This window comes from Pteropus vampyrus, unplaced genomic scaffold (assembly GCF_000151845.1).
Source record: "Pteropus vampyrus isolate Shadow unplaced genomic scaffold, Pvam_2.0 Scaffold91, whole genome shotgun sequence".
NCBI classification, from domain to species: domain Eukaryota; kingdom Metazoa; phylum Chordata; class Mammalia; order Chiroptera; family Pteropodidae; genus Pteropus; species Pteropus vampyrus.
The window spans coordinates 8,317,787-8,331,058 of record NW_011888872.1 but is presented as its reverse complement, the minus strand read 5'-3'; the positions used below and the strand labels follow the sequence as shown (position 1 = coordinate 8,331,058).

Here is a 13,272-nt window from a genome sequence, read left to right as displayed (position 1 = left end):
CTCATTTTAAGTGTGTAATTCAATGAGTTTTGGTAAATTTACAATGTTATGGAATCATCATCACAATGTAATTTTATATTTCCACTATACCAAAACAAACTTGTGTCCATTTGCAGTCAGTCTTTGTTCCCATTTCCAGGCAACACTAATATTTCTGTCTCTTTAGATTTGCCTTTTCTAAATAGTTAACATGAAATCATATACTGTGAGGTCTTTTGCATATGATCTTTAAATTAGCATAATGCTTTTGAGGCTCATCCATGTTGTAGTACAAAGCATGTAGGGTACAATAGTACTCCACTGCATGGGTATACTACATTTTGCTTAGCCATCCACCAGCTGATAGACATTTGAGTTGTTTCTACTTCTTGCTATTATGAATAATGCTACTTTGCTATTAACATCTATGTACAAGTTTTTGGGTGATGTGTTTTCATTTCTCTTGAGAAGGTACTTAGAAGTGAAGCTGCTGAATCATATGTTAAATTTATGTTTAACATTTTAAAAACTGCCAATTTTCCAAAGTTTTACATTACTACCAGTAAGCAATGTATGAAAGTTTCAAATTCTCCTTGTGTTCATTAACACTTGTTATTATGCCTTTTTGATTATAGGCATCTCAGTGGTGTATCTTCCTATTGTTTTAATCTGCATTTTAATCTGTTTAGGATGTTGACCATCTCTCATTTGTGTCTGTTTTCTCTTTTTTAAAATTCCTCTTCTTTTTAAAATTCTTTGATTTTTTAAAAAAATATTTCCTTCTTTCTTTATAACCATTTCCTTATCCACATGGGTCATGTTGACTGTTGCTTACATGTAATTAACTCCCATATCTAAATATCTGAAACATATGGCTCATTCTCAATCTATCTCCACAAGTTGCTCAGGTCACATTTTTATTTGAGAAAGAGACAGGGAAGCGTAGTATTAAGTTTACACATAAATAATATAAAGAAGTTCAAGTTTACCATGATTTAACATATAATTACTCAAAGTAGTAGTATAGGGGAATCATCTGGATTCTAGGTAAATGTGTTGACCATATGATCAGATTTTCCTACTTTCCTATTGCCTCATGGATAGAATAGGATTCATTTGGCTGGAAACACTTTAAATTTAGAACCCAGATGTCATCACTATCTTCTCCACCTGCATCTTTTATTCTTTGTGTGTGTGTGTGTGTGTGTGTGTGTGTGTGTGTGTGTGTGTGTGTGTGTGTGTGTGTGACATGATGACTGAAGCTGGGGCACACAAGTAAAACCACACTATCTCCTCCTCCCCTTCTTCCTTTCTGGATTTTTCAGCTTCCTATCTAATCAGTAGCCAGTAGGAGGACTTCACAAAAAGGTTTAAATGATGTTTAAACAAAAATTAGTATCCATTTCACAGTGTGCAACAAAGTGAACATGGGGAAATAGGAGAACAATGCGAGGGACAAAAGATCAAAAAAGGACAAATTAAAGTCTTTTGCAACCTGGGCAAAACATATCAGATCCCGATGTAAAAAAGAAAAATTTGGAAAACTTGGATTGTTTAACATGCAGTGGCTTGGCCAATTTAAGAAAAGCAATGAACTGAGTATAATTAAATGATAAATTGGACTGATCAGTCTATTCATATTTTCTTCTGGAAAGTAGCAAGCATTGGGAAAAAATATATAGTTCCCTATTCCCTCCTTACTTTTCTTTCTGTTTTCCCTTCTCTTTTCACTTTCAGAAAACAAAAACAAACAAACAAACAAACAAACAAAACCTATTTTTAGGCATTAGTAAAGACTCAAGAAGAACTTCATTTGATGCATTTTTACTTATCCTTCAAACAAGTCTTTCCATGTTCCAAGGCCACTGCTTGTGTAATCCAGATAATTCTAGCCTACAATTTAGGAATGAAAGTGCATGCTTTTTTATCAAGATGTGTTCGTAGAAATTCTAATGAATAAAGCCTGAGCCGGTTTAGCCTAATATGGTAGAAACAACATTAAAATTGAACTGAACAATATTTGTTAATTGCTAAAAAAAAAAAATCTTCACTGGTATGATTTAGTTTAAGAGCTGCAACTTGGCATCTTGTTGGGAACAAAATATTTGTGAATGGGGAGTATCTGCGCTTGTTTGGTTGGTTTTTGTTTTATAAAGACAGGGGAAAGAAAGAAGATAGAAGAGAACTGGAACTGTAAGACTTTGAAAGCTGGTACATCATCATCTACAACATAAATATGCTGATGCATAGATAGATAGATAGATAGATAGATATAGATTTGATTATAAAGGTTATTTATAAATTGATTATAAATAGTAGTATAAATAGATTTAGAGTAGTATAAATTTCTTTTTGATACTGCATGTTTATACAAAGAAAAGTATTCAAGACAAGCAGATAAGGAAGGAGAAAGAAGAAAAGGAAGTCTTAGACCAGCAATTATTTAAGGGTAAACGGACACATAAATGTGATGAAATTAAACTTAAACCATTTTCAGTCTAATTAATATAGATAAATAGAAATGAAAAGGTATTGACCTCTACGCTTCAGAAAGCTTGGGTAAAATCATTACAAATCTGTCAGCTCTACCATCAAAATAAATCCAGAACCTAACCTGTTCTCATCATTTCCACTGGTACTGCTCTCATCTGAGTCACCAGCATCTCTCTTGGAGTTCTGTAATGACCCCCAAACTTGTATTCCTGAGTCTACCCTTCCCCTACCCCACCCTACCACAAGAAAGCAAAGTGATTCTTTTAAAAATTTAAAGTTCTAGTGTGTCATTTTTTCGCTCAATTCCACCTCACCTCACCCAAATGAGAAATTAAGTAGTCTTTTGAGTTAGAAGCAGAAGAGATATCAATTAAACTGCCACTTACAAAAATAGTTGTGGGGATAGAAAGTACAGCAAAGGAAATATAATCAATAATAATGTAATAATTATGTACAGTGCCAGGTGGGTAATATACTTATCAGGGTGATCACTTCATAAGGCTATAAATGTCTAATTACTATGTTATACACCTGAAATTAATATAATATTGTATGTCAACTATAATTTAAAAATAAATTAATAAAAAAGAGTAACACCTATATTCTAAGTAGCAGCTCAATCTGTACGAAAACGATTGTAGCCAGAAGTCATAAAAATGATGTGATAGAGTCACAAAGACAAGATAATTAACTATTTAGAAAACAGGAGTTTATAAAGTTCTGGAAATATCAAGTTTCTCCATTGTTTATGGATTTCCTCCATTTAAACATTTGTACTGAGGTTTACAGGTGGAAAGTGAAGTTAATTTATCACCTAACTAAATATCTATTTTGTATAGAAAAGCATGGTTAAACAGATATATTCAGTATCCTACACTGCTTCTCTTGGCTGTTCATAACTGATGTGACAAGAGTTCTGTCTGTGCTACACTAATCATCACCATTAATCACTCAGACAACCTACCCTACACAATCCCTACCATTCCACCCAAGCTCAAGTGCTACTCAAGCAAAGTAGCAGCTTGTTAAAAAAAAAAAAAAAAAAAAGCTCTCAGCAAAATATTATCTTACTACACTTGAGTAAAATATCTTCATTATAAGAGATGCCATCATTGAAAATGAAATTAATTCATTGATTAAAAAAAAATAAGGCTATCCTAGAACATTTGTTCTTTTCTTTATGCTTTGGAAAATAAGGAAATTAAATGAAAGAGAAATTACCAACAACCACCTAGAAATAAACACTATTAATATTTTGTTAGTTTTATATCTTGCTTTATCCACTGAATGTGACATAGACATTTTCTTCTCTTTAAAAATTATTTAGAAACAAAAAAATAACAACGAACCCTTTCTTGTCCTTCCATCTCTCACAGAATAAGAGCCAAAGTCAGTGGTTTTTAACTCTACTCAATCTGAACCTGACCTTGCTGTAAGCTCATTTTTGATACCACTCCAGGCTCCCCATTGTGCTCCAGCCACAACCACCATCCTGTTGTCTCTTTAATAAGCCAGACAATTCCCTAGATCACCACCTTTCACTGATTCTTTCCTCTGTCTAGTATGTTCTTCTCCCAGATACATGCATGGCTTGCTTCTTCAAATCTTTCTTCCAATATTACTTACACCTTGCCTTCCCCTTGCCCTGCTTTATTTCTCTCCATGGAACTTACATAATTTCTAATATGGTATATAATTACTTATGCTTAATATTTGTTGTCCATCTGCCAACAGTGGAAGAATGCAATTGACACAGGACAGAGATCTTTGATATGTCTGTTCAGTAGCCTCCCCAGGGTCTAGACTGATAACACACTCATGATAGTTTTTAAATGAGTGTTGTTTCTTGTGATAAAAGGTCAGATGACTGTAATTCCTCTCCTTCTGGTGAGTGGTATCCCTGCTTCTTATTGACTACAACTGAGTCTGGACTGAGGCTAGACATGAGATAAGACTTCTACATTCTGCCCTCAAAAAGAAAAAAAGAAAAGAAATTGAATGTATTTTAACTCTTATGCTTGAAATTCCCATCTTCCTTTAAATCACAAGGATAATCTGTTGACCCTTACAACAGCTCCAAGCTATTATTATTACCAGTTGAGAAAGAAAGAGGCTGTAGGGTTTACTGAGTCCCTAAGTGGCATAACCAGGACTAGTAAACCATGTTATTGGATTTCCTATTTGATATAGTCACAATGAACTACAGCCACATCTCAGATGACAGTAAATTAGCAAGGAGACAAGAGTCTTTTTCTTCACCTTCAAGAGAGGCTTTTAGCCTGTGTAATTAGCTTCTGAATAGAGACAAGAATGACTATCGCATTCATATGCTTTCAGCAAGTCTTAGCCTCTTTCATTTCTGTTGTTTGCTGTCTTTGTTTTGATTCAATGTGCAGGTGCTTAGCCTGAATCTCCAGTTTACTTCATTTTATCCTATTATATAAATCCTTCATTTGTACAGCATCCAGAAAGCATTCACATCTTATCCATTTGATTCAATCTCAAGACAACCCTAGCTGAGGTAAGAGCAGGTGGATGTATATTCACCTCAGAGGAATGAATGACCGACCCAATGTGACATAACTGGAAAGCCCCAAAATTAAGACACAAACATAGATCTTTTAAGTATAAACCCAAAGTTCCTAACTTACTGGAAATGCATTCACTGTTTTTATATTTGTTAATTTTGGGGGGGGAGGGGAAGTGGGACAATTATTATTGTGAAGAAATTTATCTAAATTATTTTTACTACAAATGTCTTCTGAGACATAAATGTCACTTTAGTACTCCACTTCCATTTTTTGGCAATTATTCTGCCAGCATTATTCACAAACACTGACTCTTTAGAAATTCCTTCTGGCTTCTTTGCCTGCTCTTTCTACAGCTCCTTCCGCTTCTTGTTCCTGACACTTTGCTGCTGCTCTCTCTGCCATCCTCAGTACCTCTGGAACTGTGCCAGATTCCCAGTCCAGAGCTAACATCACCTTCTTTGGTCACACTAGTAAAACTGCTTCCTTCTATATCCTCACTATCCACATGCCGCTCAATCCCTCCTTTTTTGAACTGTGTTTCCTGAGAGCAAGCTGTACAATTTCATACTATTCAGACAGAATGCACTACAGCATAGCACTTATAATAGTGTCTTTTATACTGTGGGTAAGTAGCTGATATTTTAAAGAATGAACCATAAACTCAAAAGATAGCCTCAGGTGGCTTATTAGAGAGGGTGGTGGCAAGAAGCATTACTGGTCTCTCTCTTCACCAGTCAACTTTGAACATTCTTGGCCCTTTCCCAGTCTGTCATTTTGCTCACCACTTATATGTCACACACATAAAAGATGGCATGAGCTATGGCTTTCTGGTTCCATTAAAAAAGGCAAATGCTAAATGCATCAATTACACATTGCTTCAAGGTTCCATTGCACTGTAAATGGATATATAAGCAATTGTTCTTTTGCCAATGCACACTTTTTGATGTAGTAATCCATTTTTCATTTTTCTAGACACTTTTTACATTTACCCATTACAAAGGGCTTCATTATGTTTAATACATCTAGTTTCTCCTGCACAGAAAGCATGTTCATTTGATAGGCTTATTCCCTAACTCATTTTATTTGGATGCAGATAATAAAGTCCTTCAAGAAAAAAGCAAGATATTTTTGATCCAAAAAGTTTAAAAATCACTTTTTTGAGTGTATGCAGCTCGTTAATATACGGTCTGGAGGTAAGCTTGATAAATGGAATGTATTCTACTTAAAAATCATTTTGCAACATAAATGATTACAGATTTTATAATTTTAAAAAGACATACATTTTTTCAAATTTAAAAACCAAGAAGACCTCAATAAATGCAAACTTATTTGGGATATATATTCGTATATTATGAATTATATATTCATTTATAGTTTTCTGAAGAAAAATTAGTGGTTTATTCTTCAATCAATATGAATTATGGCTTTCACATTTTTTTCTTTTGTTTTTCTGAATGTACAACTTTTAAAAATCAACATCAGGACTTCTCTCTCTGAAAGTTAATCAATGCCTTGATTAACACCTTACAATAAATTATAATCATCGTTTATACTTGATTTTGCTTTGATATCGCCCTAAATTAAGTTTCTATTTTAATAAGATTGGTAGTATTGAAGATGCAATGGAAACTATGAAGTATACTTTTACTTTATATTAAAGAATAGAATTATCGTTAAAATTGGTCCACCATAACTTAGACTTTTTGTGTTTTGTTCAGTGATTTTTCTCAGTCCCTAGGATAGTCCCTAGAACAAAGGGGTGCTCAACAAATATATCAGCTGAATGAATGCCTCCTAACCCTTACACTTAAGAATTTAGCCTCCTAACCACTGCACTTCACTCACTGGGAGAGGTAGAAGGTCAAGAGTAGCTCTTCCTCTGCCAGGAATTATGCTAAGCAATATGCATACATCATCTCCTTAACTATCGCAAACATTCTTTGTTGTAGGTGCTATTGTCTCTCTTTCATAGATAAGGAATGAGAGTCAATAAGAAGTTTTATTCAAGTCTATGGTCATGTTATCCTGAAAAGCCAGATCCCATCTGATCTCGGAAGCTAAGCAGGGTCAGGCCTGGTTAGTACTTGGATAGGAGGCCACCTAGGAAGAACAGGTGCTGTAGGCGTAAAAAATAAAAAAAATAAGGGATTGTAAACTGACAAGGTCCTTGCAATCTGTGAGGTCAACCAAGGGTTGCCTCACCTAAAAAATAAAAATTAAAAAAATTAAAAAAAAAAGTTGTATTCATTCAAGATAACACAGTTAATAAATTGCAGCGTTAAGATCAAAACCTTAAAAGCTGTTTTTCTGCAAAGTCTGGCCTCTTAACAACTTCCCATGTTGCCTACCCTCACTCAAAAGCTTTAAATCTAGAAGGAAAGTCAAATACTTCTCTATTTCCACATTGTATAATATCGAGACTGATTAAAGTAAAAATGACCTACTTATATCTTTGCAAGTCAGTGACACAACTAGGTCATAACCTAGTATCACCAACCTGTTTGGATTTTTAAGAGGGTGAAGTTCTCCCACTTTGAACATCAAAACCTATCTGGGGAGGTAAAGAGACCTCATGAAAGAGTAACGTGTAAACTACAGTTAAAGTAGGTGAGAGGCTACTGGTTTACATCAATGTCAACATCTAGTGGTTGGGCTCCCCAGGAAACAGGCCATGGCCATGTATCTAGAGGGCTGCTTCTGACTTGTATTGAAGGTCCCCCAAGATAGGGGAGCAGAACCTCCCAAAACCTCAAGGAGTTCATTCATCAGCATATCTAACAAAAATGTATGTCTCAACTATGTTCTAGGCACTAGTGCGAGGGTTGCATATATAGAGATAAGATATAAGGTGATTAAGCTCTGGTGATCTAATGTACAGCATGGTGATTATAGTTAACAATGCTATATTGTATACTTGAAATTTGCTATGAGTCATTCTTAAGTATTTTTACTACACACACACACGGGTAACTGTGAGGTGATAGACGTGTTAATTAATTTGATTGTGATAATCATTCCACAATGTATGTGTGTGCGTGTGTGTGTGTGTGTGTGTGCGTGTGTGTGTGTGTAATCATCATATTGCATACCTTAAATATATACCATTTTACTTGTTAATTATGCCTCAGTATAGCTAGGGCTGGGAAAGAAAGGTTTCTGACCTCGAAAGTTCAAAAATCATTGTGTATGTCTCTATGTGCCTATGCATACATCTAAAATTTACATTGCAAGGTACTTTATGCAGTTTGAAATCATTATCATGAGTGTGATTATCAAGTGTTCAGTGATCATTCTTGACAATATCTATGCTAGTACTTTTACTATCCACATTATACAGATAAAGAAACTGAGTTTTAGAGATGTCAGGTGACTGACTAGCTTAGATTCCAACAGCAAATAGTAACAAATCCAGGAACAGAAGCATCTAGATTTCTTTAATAACAAAGAGAAGGTTCCTAACCCATCAGGGAAGAGTAGGTTCAGGAAAAGGTGCACAGAAGAACCGACAATAAAATGTCTTCGATCCTATTTTTGATTTTTTTTTTTTTTTTTGCCCAGATTGCTTCCTCATCCCAGCCTCAGTTTAAGATGGACTGCCTGAGCCTAGCAGCAAATTAGGTGCATGAATTTCTCTTTTCTATTTCGGAAATCAGTTTCACTCCACTTAGCAAATATAAATAGGGCTTTGCTCTATCACATTGTTCAACTATAGCTTATTCTCAGTAGCCTCCACTTCTCCTTGCTTGTGCCTTAAAGGTTCCTAGTAATTACCCATCAGCTGTTTAGACACACAGCCCTAGAGGCTGGCTTGGCCTTCTATTAGCCACATTAGGAAAATACTATGGTACAGTAACATGAGTGAAAGTACTAGAATGGCTTCATAAAATGATGAGATCCTACAGAGCAGAGGTTTCCCTTCCTTCTGAAATAATTTTACTTTTTCAAGGCATTTAAGATCAAAAATAGCATCATTCCATATGCTGAGGTATCATCTAAAGACTCTCCCAGATACTTTTATATTAATTAAAAAGTGAAATTCTTGGCATATAAACTGTCGTAGCTGCCTCTCCTGCTCAGGCGGACCTGTTATTATATTCATGAAGTGCTTCCTGAAGGCTCCTTAGACTTGCAGAGACTTAGAAAGGAATTGTTTGGTCTATCACTGTAATTCCTCTGAATTGTTATTTGTATTGTTCCTTAAGGCTTTCACTCCCTACAGTTTGTGACAGTATTGATACTATAATGTACATAACATATATTTTTCAAGAGTCTGAGGGTGCCATGTATAAATTCCTCCCGATGCTATAAACTACACATAATATCCTTACCACAGTTTGCACAAGTTAGGAAAGCATATCATTTACAAGGAAAAGCTGCTGGTTCTATTTTGCCTTCAGTATTTTGAATACTACACCTGCTCTGCTATATTCATGGTTAGATCTTTGCACAGGCAAAGTTAGTGGCCACCTACAGAGTGTGTTTTGAGACATACAGAAATAACCATCTTGTTACAAACATATCCGCATTAGGTACTCAATGTTCCACTTTCCTGTCTTCAAATTCTAGCCAAGAGAAGTATGAATGGTTAAACTATCAAGAGAGTGATGAGAAAAAAAAAAAAAAGAGAGAGAGAGAGAGAGTGACAGGACTGTCCATAGATATTTTCTATAAAATACTCATATTACTCTCATATTACTTCTCCAATTAATATATTAGGAGGATTTAGGGTATTAAATAGCAAATTTTGATTCTCTGAATTTTGAAGCAATGAAAATTTTGCAAGAAATTTCTATGTGAGGGTAAGGTCCAACCTAATTTTAGCTGATGGGGGCAAGATGAGGACACCAACATGTAAGTTTTAGATCCAAGATTTCCCAATAGAGAGGATACAACTCTTCTAGAGATTGTAAAAACATTGATTCTTAGACCTCACTTTCAGTCATTCTCATTAAGTAGACTGAGGATGGCATCTGGGAAGCTTCATTTTTTAATGGATGCCCAAGTGATTCTGATAGATCATTCTGGTCTATAAACCACTTCTTGAGACATGATGCTTAGGGATAATAAACCAAGATACAGATGATGGGGGTCAGAAGGGGAAGACAGATCTAAGACATCTTTATTTCCTTCACAGTGTTTCCAAGGGCTAACCTTGCTAACACGCTCTTTTGACTTAAATTGGTCATTACATATTCTTGCTCACTGAAATGCCATCCATATTTTTCCTGTCTCCAAAAGAAAAAAAAAAAATCTTGACAATCACTTGGTCCTTCCTAGATCTGCTGCTTGTTCTCACATCTCTCTTTTAGATTCCTGGGTTTTCAAAGGATTTCTGGTTCTTCATGTAAATGAATCTTTGTGCTCAACTTTCTGCTTTATAGAATTGGCTTTTTATTCAATTATTAGCTCAGCTCCATCTGTTTTTAGTGCATTGACCTCCTATCCATGAAAACTGGTAAAAAAGAAAAAAAAAAGTTCATTCCAACCTTGACCCTTTGGGGCCTTTACATTGCAGGGTGACAGAATTCAATATAAACAGTCAAGTCTAGATAAATAAGATATGAGAGAAAACTGAAAATACATGTGTTTGGCAGCATCTTGGCTTAGAATTGCCTTTCTAATTATGTTTTGCTTAGGCTAATTTCACAATTAGTTGCCTTCTTTTATGACATGTAACAATTGGTGCACTATAGGTGATCACAACTCATTCTGGATTCCAGAAGTAAATCTATAATTTTCAAATGTATATGCATAATTCATATATACATTGTGAATCCAGAATTCACAATCTATAACAATATGCACTCTATCAACTACTTCATTCTCATACTGGAGTTTTCTGTATCCCAAAATATAATTCTGAGTTTAAAGATTTAAGAATATTTGTATTATTTTGTCGTTGTTGTTGGTTGGAAATATCTAGGGCCTGTCTCCCAATAGCCAAAATCCTACTTTCTGAATCTATGCATCTGAAAGTCTCAATGGCATTGATCTTTGGGAAAACCATTATTTAAATGCTAAAAAAGCATTTTGCTTATTAATTTAATTCACTCTTTAATTAAAAAATATATATATACTTAAGGATCCCCTACTATTGAATCAGGCACTGTGCTTAGAGGCTAGGAATACAAAGGTGAACAAAAAGACCCTCTTGGAACTTACAAACTATTATGGCAGACAGATGACAAACATAGTTACACGAAGCAATTATTTAAGTAATATTTAAATGTTAACAGGATCTTGAAATTCAAGGAAAATATCCTTTGCATTTTATATTTTCCAATCATAACACGTCTCTTCTTCTTTCTCTTAAAAAAATAAAAAAGAAAGAAAGAAAAGAAAACAATTATAATACTAAGGAACGGCATGTTTCTCTCTTCAGAGAAACCTGCATTGGCCATCCAGAAGATAGTTATCCCGAATTTCTAGCTTAGAGTGAACTTTTGACAATTCAAAGCTTAAGAGATTCTATAATAAGCTATGTGTGGAGGGGAAAGATGAGTAGGCACTGCACTTCCTTTTCCTCTCCAATTTGGCCCCAGAATTACTGTGTGGAACCAGAGGCAATGCACTTTGACTATTCGGGAAGATTTAACAGGAGAGTGTCTGTAGTTAATTTCGCCTTGTACAATGTCCTTCACTGTCTGGGCATAGAGAAGCTAGGCACCTCATCTCAACCAGAAACTGTCTTGAGTTTAGAAACCAAATCACATACTTTGATATTCACTCTGAAGCACAGATGAAGCTTTAGGTTCACATAATAGGAAAGAGGGCTGATATTCTTTAAGAAAATGAAGCTGTAGGATATGTTTCAGTCTTGTTTTGTAACAAAGAGAAACTAATGCCATCACTTTTTGTGCAGAACAATAATTCTTAATGAAAAACAAAGAGATGCTTGTTTTTAAAATGGAAACTTTTATGTAATCAATAGTTCTTTCACATGTAAGTTTTTGAAGAGAAAAAATAGATTATGTTAACCTTTACAGAATCAAAAAAGTGATAAATTGAAAGTATAATTAACTTTGTTCTTTTAACAAATCATGATTTTTTTTTGATAGATCTCAGCTTACCAGTGTCTCCACAGGACACTTTCATTCTCAGCATGCACATATAAATAAAGACATTAAACAATTTTTGTGACCTACAGTAAGGTCAGACTTTACTTATTATGCTAATTTCATGCACTAGATTCAGTAAATTTACTGTTTATACTAGTTAATAAATTGACTTTAAAACATGATCTGGGATATAGAGGGAACCTCTCACACTTTAAGATACTTTGTTAGAATAGATGTGAAGGCAGGTAGAAAGGATTTCTATCTTGTTATTGAACCTGAATCTTCTAATTGCTAAATCTCAGTTGGAATTAACTTATTCAGTGTAGCTAAGTCTCAACTGTCTACATTATTATTGAAAAAAACATGTTTTATCAAATTTCCTGACTACTCTTTCAAAAACTGATCTATTGGCAATTTTCTCAACTGATCAAATAAGCTAGAACCAACTGAACAAACAAAATGCCTACCACTTAAATTCAGAAGTACAGATTTTGTACTCTCTTCAACTAATTATGTAAAAGATTTTGTGTTCCATACTGGTAAAGTCACAATCTATAATAACCCAGTATCTAGGAAAGGAGTAGATTTTGCTGTATTTTTGGAAGTTTATATAATCAAAGTGGAGCTCCCTTCTAATAATATTTAAGAACTGAGTCAACTCAAAATCCATATTTGGCTGAATCATATAATTTAAAATCAGGACCATGCAGTATACCCTAGTAGTACAAAAGGGACAGAGACCTGGGTTCTATTTACAGCTTTTCCAGTAATTAATTGTGCACCACACTTTTCAGCTTTATGAGATACAGCTGAAATTCAATAAACTGAACATATTTAAAATGTATAATTTCATAAGTTTTTATATATGCATATATTCATGAAACTGTCACTATAGTTAAGATAGTGAATATATCATCACCTGCAAGTTTTATCATAACTCTTTCTAACCTCTTCTACCCATCCTCCAGGCACCATGCAACCACTGATTTGCTTTCTATCACTATATATGTTTGTATTGTCTAGAATTTAATGCAATTGAGACATATAGTATGTACTTTTTGTGTCTGGCTTTTGTCAGTGTGATGGTTAATTTTATGTGTCAAATAAGAGATGCCCAGACAACTGGTGAAATATTATTTCTGGGTGTGTCTGTGAGGGTTTTTCTAGAAGAGAATTAGACTGAGTAAAGAAGATTCAGCCTCTTCAATGTG

At 34.5% G+C, this 13,272-nt stretch overlaps 1 protein-coding gene and 1 pseudogene across 15 annotated transcripts in view; one reads left to right on the top strand and one right to left on the bottom strand.

Moving 5' to 3' along the window:
- Positions 1-13,272, bottom strand: part of NRXN1 (neurexin 1) — a 1,047,547-nt gene that overhangs the window by 666,859 nt on the left and 367,416 nt on the right. The gene's annotated exons all lie outside the window — the stretch shown is intronic.
- LOC111742352 lies at positions 7,011-7,128 on the top strand (annotated as a pseudogene).